Consider the following 10,689-nt stretch of genomic DNA (forward strand, 5'->3'; position numbering starts at 1 on the left):
CAAAACAAACTTTAAGTAAACAAGACATTAAGAGATTCCCCATTATTAATACTCATTTAACTTAAACGATTTTCCAAAACAACATTAAGTAAACTGAGATATTAAAAGATTCCCCATTTTTAATACTCGTTTAACTCTAATGGTTTTCACGCCAACATTAAGTAAACGTAGACATTAAGAGATTCCTCATTCTTAATACTCGTTTAACTTTAATGGTTTTCAAATTCCACAAAAAACAAACCCAAACCTATTATCAGATCCAAACCACAACTCACACCAAAACACATCAATTCATTTCTCCACAGAATCCAACCATACACACAACAAATTTCATCAGTATTAATTAAGAACACGTCAAATACGACGAACACAAATCAACACAATCCACCACTCAAACACAACAAGTTTCATTTACTCAAAATCATACATAAATGAGTTTAAATTCATTTTCCACGAAACATTCATCAATATAACCAAAACCTAACTCTAAGATTTTACCCATAAAGCCTTAGATTCATTTTCCCCAAATCAATACTCAAACCCTAACAAAATTCTTTTCCACACAATCACAGATAAGTCCCTAAATGCAAACTAAAAGTTTGGAAGGAGCCCTTACCTTAACGTTAGCTTTAACGTGCGAACACGGTACCGCGAGTAAAACCGGTAAAATCTCTGCTCGCAACGTCGCCTCCAAAGTTGGTTCCCTAGCACCATAGCGTGGTAGTGAGCAACTTTCCCTTCTATCCCTTCGCGAAACGAAGCTTAGATCTAGATTAAATGGGGAAGTTTATGTTTTACGGTTTTGAAATCCCTAACACCATTTTTCTTCGTTTTTGAATCAAACAAGAAGAGTGAAGTTGAGCAATCCTTGTCCTATCACTCACCCAGCCTTGGGTTTCTATTCTTGATCAAAAGGAAGCAACAAAAATGAAATTGGGAGAAGGAGGGAGAATGGTCACGCGACAGAGGAAGAAGAAGATGAAGTTCTCGCAAGGGAAATGTTTTTCTTTCTGTTTTCCTTTCTTCCTTTTTCCTTCCTTTCTATTTCCTTTTTCTTTTCTTTCTAATTCCTTTCATTTTCCCTCCATTCAAACATATATATATATATATATATACATTAATTACTTTTAACAAATATCTCCAAATATCTAGATATTTATTAAAATTACCATTTTACCCATAAGGCATTAAATTCTCCGTAAAGGATTCACCGCAGTTAATTTAATTTATTCATCGACGAGTAATTCTAATCGGCATCAAAATATCTCTTTGGTCATATAAACTCCAAAATATTAATAACTTTGGCTAAAAAGCCTCCGAGCCAAAATCCAAAATACACAAAAATACATAAAGTATACTTTAAAATTATGGGTCTTACATTACTACCCCCTAAAATAAGTCTTTTATATCATTTTCAACAATGATTGACGTATTTGAAAGTGCTTTATCATTAATAACTTTATTAAGTGCTACAATAATATATCTCTTAAACAATTTATTCAAAAAATATTTATCAAATCTTATAAATAGTCTTCAATTGTTAACTTTCTATGCAACTATTTTGATACATGCATAGTCTTAAAAATATGGTAATAAAAGTTTGTTCACATAATAAATGTAATTAACTTCTTCTACTTGAGAAGTAGCTTGGAGGATCAACTTATTCCAATATTTCAATTACATCTTAACATCTCATTCAAGTAATTCAAAAAAAAAAAAAACTTAAATGTTAATGTTGCAAATTGAATGTTGTGACACCCTAAACCCCAAGTAACATATATAATAACTTATACTATAATTTTTTAGCAACATCCGCAGCGGATAAATAAAATTTGTTTCCAATAAAATCAAAACTTTTATAACTAATTTAGTATATTACGTTTCTTAAAAATCAAAAGAAACACTTTAAACTTCCTTGCTTCTATAAAACATGCAATCTCTATAAACTTGATTTAACTAGAATTTCAAAAATTTACTAGTACTTATAAGATTTTGATACAAAATGTCTTTCTAATTAAATATGTAAAAGAAAAATAAAACTTACTACTCTTATTCATGGTATCACCTATTAAAGCGAAGTTTCTTCCAAATTTGAACTTGAAGACTCATTAAACTGTAATAACTACGATTCCGCAAACGCATGACCAAACAAGACAAACACAAACACTGAAGGAGGTGAGTTTCGAAATCATGTTGATAGTATAATATAAGTATGAAGAACACGTAGAAAATCATAATAGACCGTATCATAACCATATTACGATATATTAAAATATTTAAACAAATAGTACCATATTATAACATCAAAGTCACTCAAGTAAAATAATCATCTCATTATAATATGCATCAAATCATCCAAGAGAAATTATTATTACTTCTGAAACACATCAATCATAACAAAACAATCACAAGAAAATACAATGCTATTCATGAACTTAGATCTTACTTCACAATGTGGTACCATTCTAACTCTGAAGTACTTAGTTAGGAGGTTTGATATTATGCCACCATCCCGGTGGATGGACAATTCAAATTGACCATGTTCTCATAGATCCCTCCAACTCAACCTGAGATACATATATGCGACAGTCGAGGTAAACGTGTGTTGCATGGTAGCTCCCGACATTTGGAGTGCTACCTCCTAGTCACCTAGGAATTCCCCACCTGAATACCTCCAAGAGCTAAGGTAATGGGTGAAAGTGTCAAAATAAGGTAACAGGAGAAAGTGTCAAAATAAGGTAACGGGTAAACCATATTTCCCGATTCATTCGGGGCTCGCTATGTAAGGCAGTAGCACTTTGAATGATAAATTAATTAATGTGAAAATATGGAAATTGTGAAATTAAAATATGAAATAGAAATATTTGTAAGGTGTTGATTGATTTAATTTCTTGAAATGTGTGGTATTTGATATTATTGTGATATTGTGTGTGAAATTAATTTTATGTATATGTTTGATTATATGGATTTATGTGATGTGATGAAAAAAGATGGATGCACTGTGATAATCTTATGTGATGATGATGATGTATGATTCATAATTGCGATGTTATAAATTTGTGATAAGTTAATGTGATGATGTATGATTGATGATAGTGATGATAGAAATTTGTGATGGATTTATGTAATGTTGTATGATTGATGACAGTGATGTAATAAATTTGTGATGAGAATATTGAAGTAATCCCATAGTTGATGAAATGGTGGTGATTCCAATTTGTGTTGGAGATGACAGTCCTAATGGAGTATCGTAGGCCAACGAGGGGAGAAAATATATATTGAGAATTTTTGAAGTGGAGATTATTATGCGATCATATAGGTAGAGCCTGACAAGCCTAGTGATTTCGACGAAGAACAACTGAATTGAGCCTTATCGTGACGGTCTACTATTGAGTCTTAAGGAAAGATTGTAAGACCTTATAGGTATTCAGGTGTGGAGTTCCTAGTTGACTAGGAGGTAGCACTCCAAATGTCGGGAGCTACCATGCAACATAAGTTTACCTCAATTGTCGCGTATATGTGTATCGGGTTAAGTTAAAGGGGTCTATGAGAACAGGACCAATTTGAACTGTCTGTCCATCAAGATGGTGGCATAGCATCAACCCTCTTAACCAAGCACTTCAAAGTTAGAATGGTACCACATTGTGAAGTAAAGTCTAAGCTCATGCATAGCATTGCATTTCCGAGTGATTGTTTTATTTTGATTAATGTGTTTCAAAAGTAATAATAGTTTTTCTTAGATGATTTAATGCATAAGAGTTGTAAATCTTATAGAAACCCCGCTCTGATAGGTGGTACCGGGAATAAGAGTTGTAAATTGTATGTTACTTTTACTTTTTTTTTTAATTACAAACGACTTTTTGTATGAAACCTTATAAGTACTAGTAAGTTTTTAAAATTAAATTAAATAATTATACTTAAATCCAATTTATTGAGATTGCACTATTTTAGAAAGGGAAAAAAGATTGAAGTGTTTCGATTATATTTTGAGAAATTTGATATTCTAAATAACCCACATAAGTTTCTTTTTCCTTTGAAATAGCTTTTATTTATCCGCTGCAAATTTTATGGACACCCTAAACCCCAAAATAATATATGATAATTTATATTATATTTCTATAAAATTTGCAGCAGATAAATAAAAATATGTTTCCAAGAAAATAAAAACTTTTATTTTTAACTTAAGATATCATGTTTCTAAAAAAATCAAAATGATGACTTTAAACTTATTTTCTCCATTAAAATATTGTAATCTCAATAAGCTTGATTTAAGTATTACTACTTGATTTAATTAAAAAACTTACTAGTACTGTTAAGTTTTTCATACAAAAATTCATTTTAAATTAAATAAGTAAAATACAATTTAAGCTCGTATTCTCGGTATCACCTATCAGAGCATGGTTCCTCCAAAACTTGAACTTCAAGATTCATTAACCTGTAATAACTGCGATTTTGCAAATGCAGGGCCAAGCCAGTCAAACACAAACAACGAAGGAGGTGATTTTCGAAATCATGATGACAATATAATACAAGTAAGAAGAACACACAAACAATCATAATAGAACCGTATCATTACACAAATATTCCGTCAAGAAAATATCACATTAAAAAGTTAAAATCACTCAAGGAAAATCAATAAATTTCACTATAACATCAAATCGTCAAAGAAAAATTATCACCACCCATGGTACATAATAATCACAACAAAACAATCACAATAAAATGCAATAATATGCATGAGCTTAGACTCTACTTCACAATGTAGTACCATTTTAACTCTAAAGTACTTAGTTAGGAGGTTTGATACTATGCCACCATCCTGGTGGACGGACAATTCAAATTGGCCTTGTCCTCATAGATCCCCTCAACTCAACCTGAGACACATTTACACGACAATCGAGGTAAACGTGTGTCACATGGTAGCTCCCAACATTTGGAGTGCGACCTCCAAGTCACCTAGAAATTCCCCACTCGAATACGTCCGAGGTCTAACAATCTTGCCTTAAGGCTCAACAGCAGACCGCCGCGATCAGGCTCATTCAGTTGTACTTCCCCAGAATCACTAGGCTTGTTAGGCCCTCCATATATGATGACAAAATAATCTCCACTTCACAAATTTTCAATATTTATTTTCTCCCCTCGTTGGCCTATGGTACTTTATTAAGACCTTCATCTCAAACACAAATTGGAATCACAATATTCTTATCACAATTTTTAACATCACTATTATTAATCACACGTCAATACATATACTCATCACAATCTTATAAAATCAATCTCATCAGTCATACATCATCTCATAGACTTATCACAAATTTATAATATCATTATTATTAATTATACATCATCATAATCACATAAAACTTATCAAAATGTATCCATCTTTTATTATCACATCACTTAAACATGTCTAATCAAACATATACATAAAATTCATTCGACATTCAATATCACAATAATATCAAATATCATACATTTAAAGATAATAAATAAAATATCAAAATAATATCAAATGCCACACATTTAACGAAATTAAATCAATATCACAATGATATCAAATGCCCAACATTTAATGAAATTAAATCAAATATCACAATAATATTAAATACCAAACATTTACCGAATCAATCAACACCTTATAAGTATTTCTATTTCATATTTTAATCTCACAATTTTCATTTTACACAGTAATTAATTTATCACTCAAAGGGCTACTGCCGTACGTAGCGAGCGCATGATGAATCATTGGGAAATATGGTTTTCCCGTTCATCTCACCATTTATTATACTCATGAATTCAAACGCTCTCTCACCCCTTACCTTATTTCAACGTTTCACACACGAATACGATTCCACGAGCAAACAACCTTTGTTCATTGACTCTTTGTCCTTCAATCGATTAACTCCACAGTTTATGGGTAAACGTTAAAAATAAATTATGAGAACATACTCTAAAAACTAAATCCGAAATTCATTCAAGGAAAATTACTATAAATCAAAAAATCAATCAATGGATAATATAGCCATTTTTCACACGATCGTTTTGGCATTGGTTTCACTTCAATCGGACTTACGGTGAAGGAGAACAGTGCAAAATAACGAATTCTACAAACGGAGAAGTCGAGTATTTTAGAGAGAAATTGGGGTTGTTAAAGATCTGGAAATTTATGTTTAATTGACGAGTTAAATGAATGAAATAACATACTCAAATTTGGGAGAAAATGGATAAAGTTTTCTAGAACAGTTATCGATCACTGGTGTCAAATCATATGTTATTGTTGTGTTTTCCCTTTGGTTTTACGGCTGCCCTTCCAACTCCCTTCCCTTTTTTTGTTTGTTTTCTTTTATTAACAATTAGGGTTCACATATGAATCAAACCTATTGGTCCATTTATTTATGTTTTTGTTTTACTATTATTATTTTTATTTTGCTAAAACAAAATTAATAATTATTTAATCTCCTTTTTAATATTCTTCCAAACACAGTTTTCTAAATATTACTAATATTTTATAAATTAGAGTAATTAAAATAATCAATATAAAAAAAAAGATTACTAATAATTGAAACTCTCACATTCAAAATAATCTCTACAATTATACTTATTTCTCAAAATGCTCACATTATAATAATACCAACATATTAGAAAATAGTAAAAATTATAAAATAACTAAATATAACATCAATATTTTATATTAATTACCAAATCATAATAAATATATATAAAATCACAATGTCATAACAAGTATATCAAAATAAACGAAATCAAACACAATATCGATTCTATCTCAAGATAATTATGTATAAAAAAATAACTAAAAATAGAAAATAGTTATAAATAATTGAAATATAACTATGTGCATACTTAATATCAGACAAACACACAGAAAAATATTACATAAATTTGGTACGAGTATATACACGTAAAATCTTCTAAGACCTCATTCATTAAAATATTACACTAAAATACTATTTAGAAAAATATATAAAATATAATATTTGTTAATTAGATTACTCATGTAGTTCAATATGTATAAAAGTAGCACATAATCTAAAGCCCCCATATAACAAAAATTAATCATGAAATTTATTAACATGTATTCTAAAATAATTTTAAAAATAAATTAATTATTTAAAATCATATTCCATTAATAAAATAGTTTATTATAAAATTTGGGGTGTTACAATTCTCCCATCGGAAAAGAAATTTCGTCCTCGAAATTTGTAGTGAATAGTATATAACTAATATCTAATTAATCACCCTCAATATTCAAACTTAGTTTATAAACAATTTTAAGACATTCACTACTTATTTAAGCACAATATGTCAAAAATCAATTAGTTTAGCATAATAGGCTAACATGACACCATAATTCAATTAAAACATCATATTCAACAACAACATACCACATTCAGTTGTATCAAATAACACATATATCAAATACGCTTTCAAATTCAACTAACTCCTCAAACAATATTGTATTAGTTTTACTCTCCTTAAAGAATGTCTAAATCCAAACTATAATTACTCTACAGGTTTCCCAAAAGTTAGACATATAGAAGAATATTTAAAATATTTCACACCTTCAAGAATTACAAATAGAAATGCTTATAACAACTCAATGACATACAACCACTTAATCTTTGAAAAATTTGGGTGTATAATCATAGTGAAATAAGATAAATATTTTCATATGTAGTTAAACACACTCAAAGTCCAAATTAATTTTCAAAGTTTTACAAACAAAATTCATTTATAGAACTCATACATTAGTTCTAGTCCTTATGAAATGAGAGAATGTAGAATAAATAATATACTAATACAATGTCCTTATTCATTTTAAGCAAATTACTTAGAAGATCAAACATACTTAATTGAATGCTTAATTTAAGTACACATCACCAACCTAATATTTGCGTCACGTAATCAATTATCAGCATTCAACATTGATGTCACATAAGACTCATAATCACTTAAAGTTGTATAAGAGATGAACATCTAACTATTTCCAAAATAAAATTAACAAGTATGTATAACAATAATAACAATGGGTTATTGTTGCCTCTTTTATCGACAATGAGTTATCGGAGTAGCTAGTCCCTCCAACTCATGTAGTCAAACTTAAGGAACTATAACTGCATTCATTCAAATTCAAACATGAATAATTAAAAGTATCTTTAATGTGGTTCATGAGTGCGAAGGCGGCACCACAACTCCTACTCCTTATTTCAAGTTAAAAATTCACTTAATTACACTTTCACAATAATTTATTTGTAATTTACAACCAGTTACAACAACAAAAGAAAGGACACTAACATCAATGTATAACCAATAATTCGATTGAAGAAATATAAAACTATTCCACTTTTAAATGATCTCGACTACTCTAACTCTATACACTAATTTCCAAAAATTAGAACACTTGAAACACAAACAATTTCATATTTACATAATCATATACATGAATATAACTAATTCAATAATTAACATCATGATGTAGAATATCCTCATAGCAATCTAATAACTACAAATTTATCACAATTAAATTATTAATTAATTTTTCTTTTAATCAATCTTTATCATTTAACAAAAATTGAAACAAAGATTTTTCAATTAGCAGGTAAAGTAAGCAACCATTTTTACTCAAAGTTAATATAACAATCATAAAACTAAAATAAATCTTGTAGTACATAAATCATTTTAGTGGTTAATCAATACTATAACATTTGATTTCAAACACTTAAATTATTTTAAAATGATCACTAATATTTTAATACCATAAAATAATATTGCTTCATAATTTCAAACTTTTCCTTGGATTACTTCTTAATAAATATTACTGTTTTTTTTAACTACTTTTAAAATCAATAAGATTACTAAAATTTCACCAATATCTTAACCACCAAAATACCTCTCAAGATATTTAAGCACTCTTAAAATCTTTTTTTTTTCCAACCTATATTTTGAAATCAAATCAAATCATATATATAGAATTAGATACAAAATTTTCTAATTCATCAAGACTTCTAAAATAGTTATATTCTTTTTTTTTTCCTGATTTCTAAAATCTATATTTTTATAACAAATCTTTTAGATTTTTTTTTAAATAAAAAACAGCACATAGTAAAACTTGGCGTAAATTATTTTTCTCTTGTGTGACTAATCTAAATTTTAAATAAAATCACCATAAATATATATATTTTTATTACTATTTTAAGAATCAACACAACTCCAACACAATCTAATTCTCTAAAATAAGTCAACAATAATTCACACGTAAAATATTTCATTTTATAAAATAAATCAAATTTAATCCCTTCACAATTCTTTGTTTCTAAAAGTCTAACTATAAAATTTCAACCAACCTTGAATATTCAAGAATTACTATTGCTAATAATATGAATTTTATACTATTTCAAAACCATGAAGAATGTTCTAAATTGATTTCAAAAGCAATATAAAAACATTAATCATTTAGATACAACCATCAACACTTTCAAGTGATTTAAAATTAAAATCCACGCTTTAAAATCACTACTGAGTTCTTAAAATCTAAAACTCTAATATCAAATTAAACTCTAATGAGTTCATAATATCAGAATCAGACAATCAATCATTCCAAAGGAAATATCGAAACACGCTCACTATTCAATATTCACATCAACCACTCTAAACCAACATAACAACAAATCTTTTTGATTTTCTTAAAAATTACACATAGTAAAATATGGTGTAAATTTTCAGCTATTTTAAGTAGTAAATAAAATATGTAATGTAGAATTATTGTTACCTTATAAACAATAAAAATTCAACTCAATTTACTTTTTATTTTACAAAATAAGTCAATTATAACTCCTTCACGTAATTTTTTTTTTTACTTTTAAGTTCTACCACCTCTAATATTCAAGAGTTATTATTATTATTAATATGAATTTCCTAATATTTCAAAATCACTGCTAACTTTCTAAATTGACTTCATTAGCAAGATCAAAATTTTAATAATCAAGTAATGACCTTAAAGACAAGGTCTATCAATCGATAATTAGTATCACATCGATTAAATTCATAATTTAAAACATATAGTAGTCCATCAATAGAAAAAATTATTTTTAACTATCCACTATAACAAAGAGCAAAAAATCAAAGTTATAAACATAAATCCAATCAAAAGGTAATTAACTCAATCATGTCAACAATTCAAATTAACTTAAATTTTAAAAAATAATTTCCTATTATATTTAATCTCTTAAATAGGAACTTAGAATTCACAACGCAATACAATTAGAGTAAGAAGATAGTAAATAGTTAATTAGTAACTTCAAAAATATGTACAATTATACAAAAGCATACATCACATAACACAATAATATAACGAGAGAAAAAAAACATGATAGTGAAAATAATTAATACACAAGAAAACACAATTGACACGACTGGCATTTGACTTACATTGAATCGGCACTCAATCCACTCGGCCTGATTGGACAGATCTGCTCTGATACCACTAATGTGACACCCTAAACCCCAACATAATATATATAATAATTTATATTATATTTCTATAAAATTTGCAGCAGATAAATAAAAATATGTTTCTAAGAAAATAAAAACTTTTATTTTTAACTTACGATATCACGTTTCTAAAAAAATCAAAAAGAACACTTTAAACTTATTTTCTCCATTAAAATAGTG

The sequence above is a fragment of the Cicer arietinum genome, chromosome 7 (genome assembly GCF_000331145.2).
Source record: "Cicer arietinum cultivar CDC Frontier isolate Library 1 chromosome 7, Cicar.CDCFrontier_v2.0, whole genome shotgun sequence".
Lineage (NCBI taxonomy): Eukaryota > Viridiplantae > Streptophyta > Magnoliopsida > Fabales > Fabaceae > Cicer > Cicer arietinum.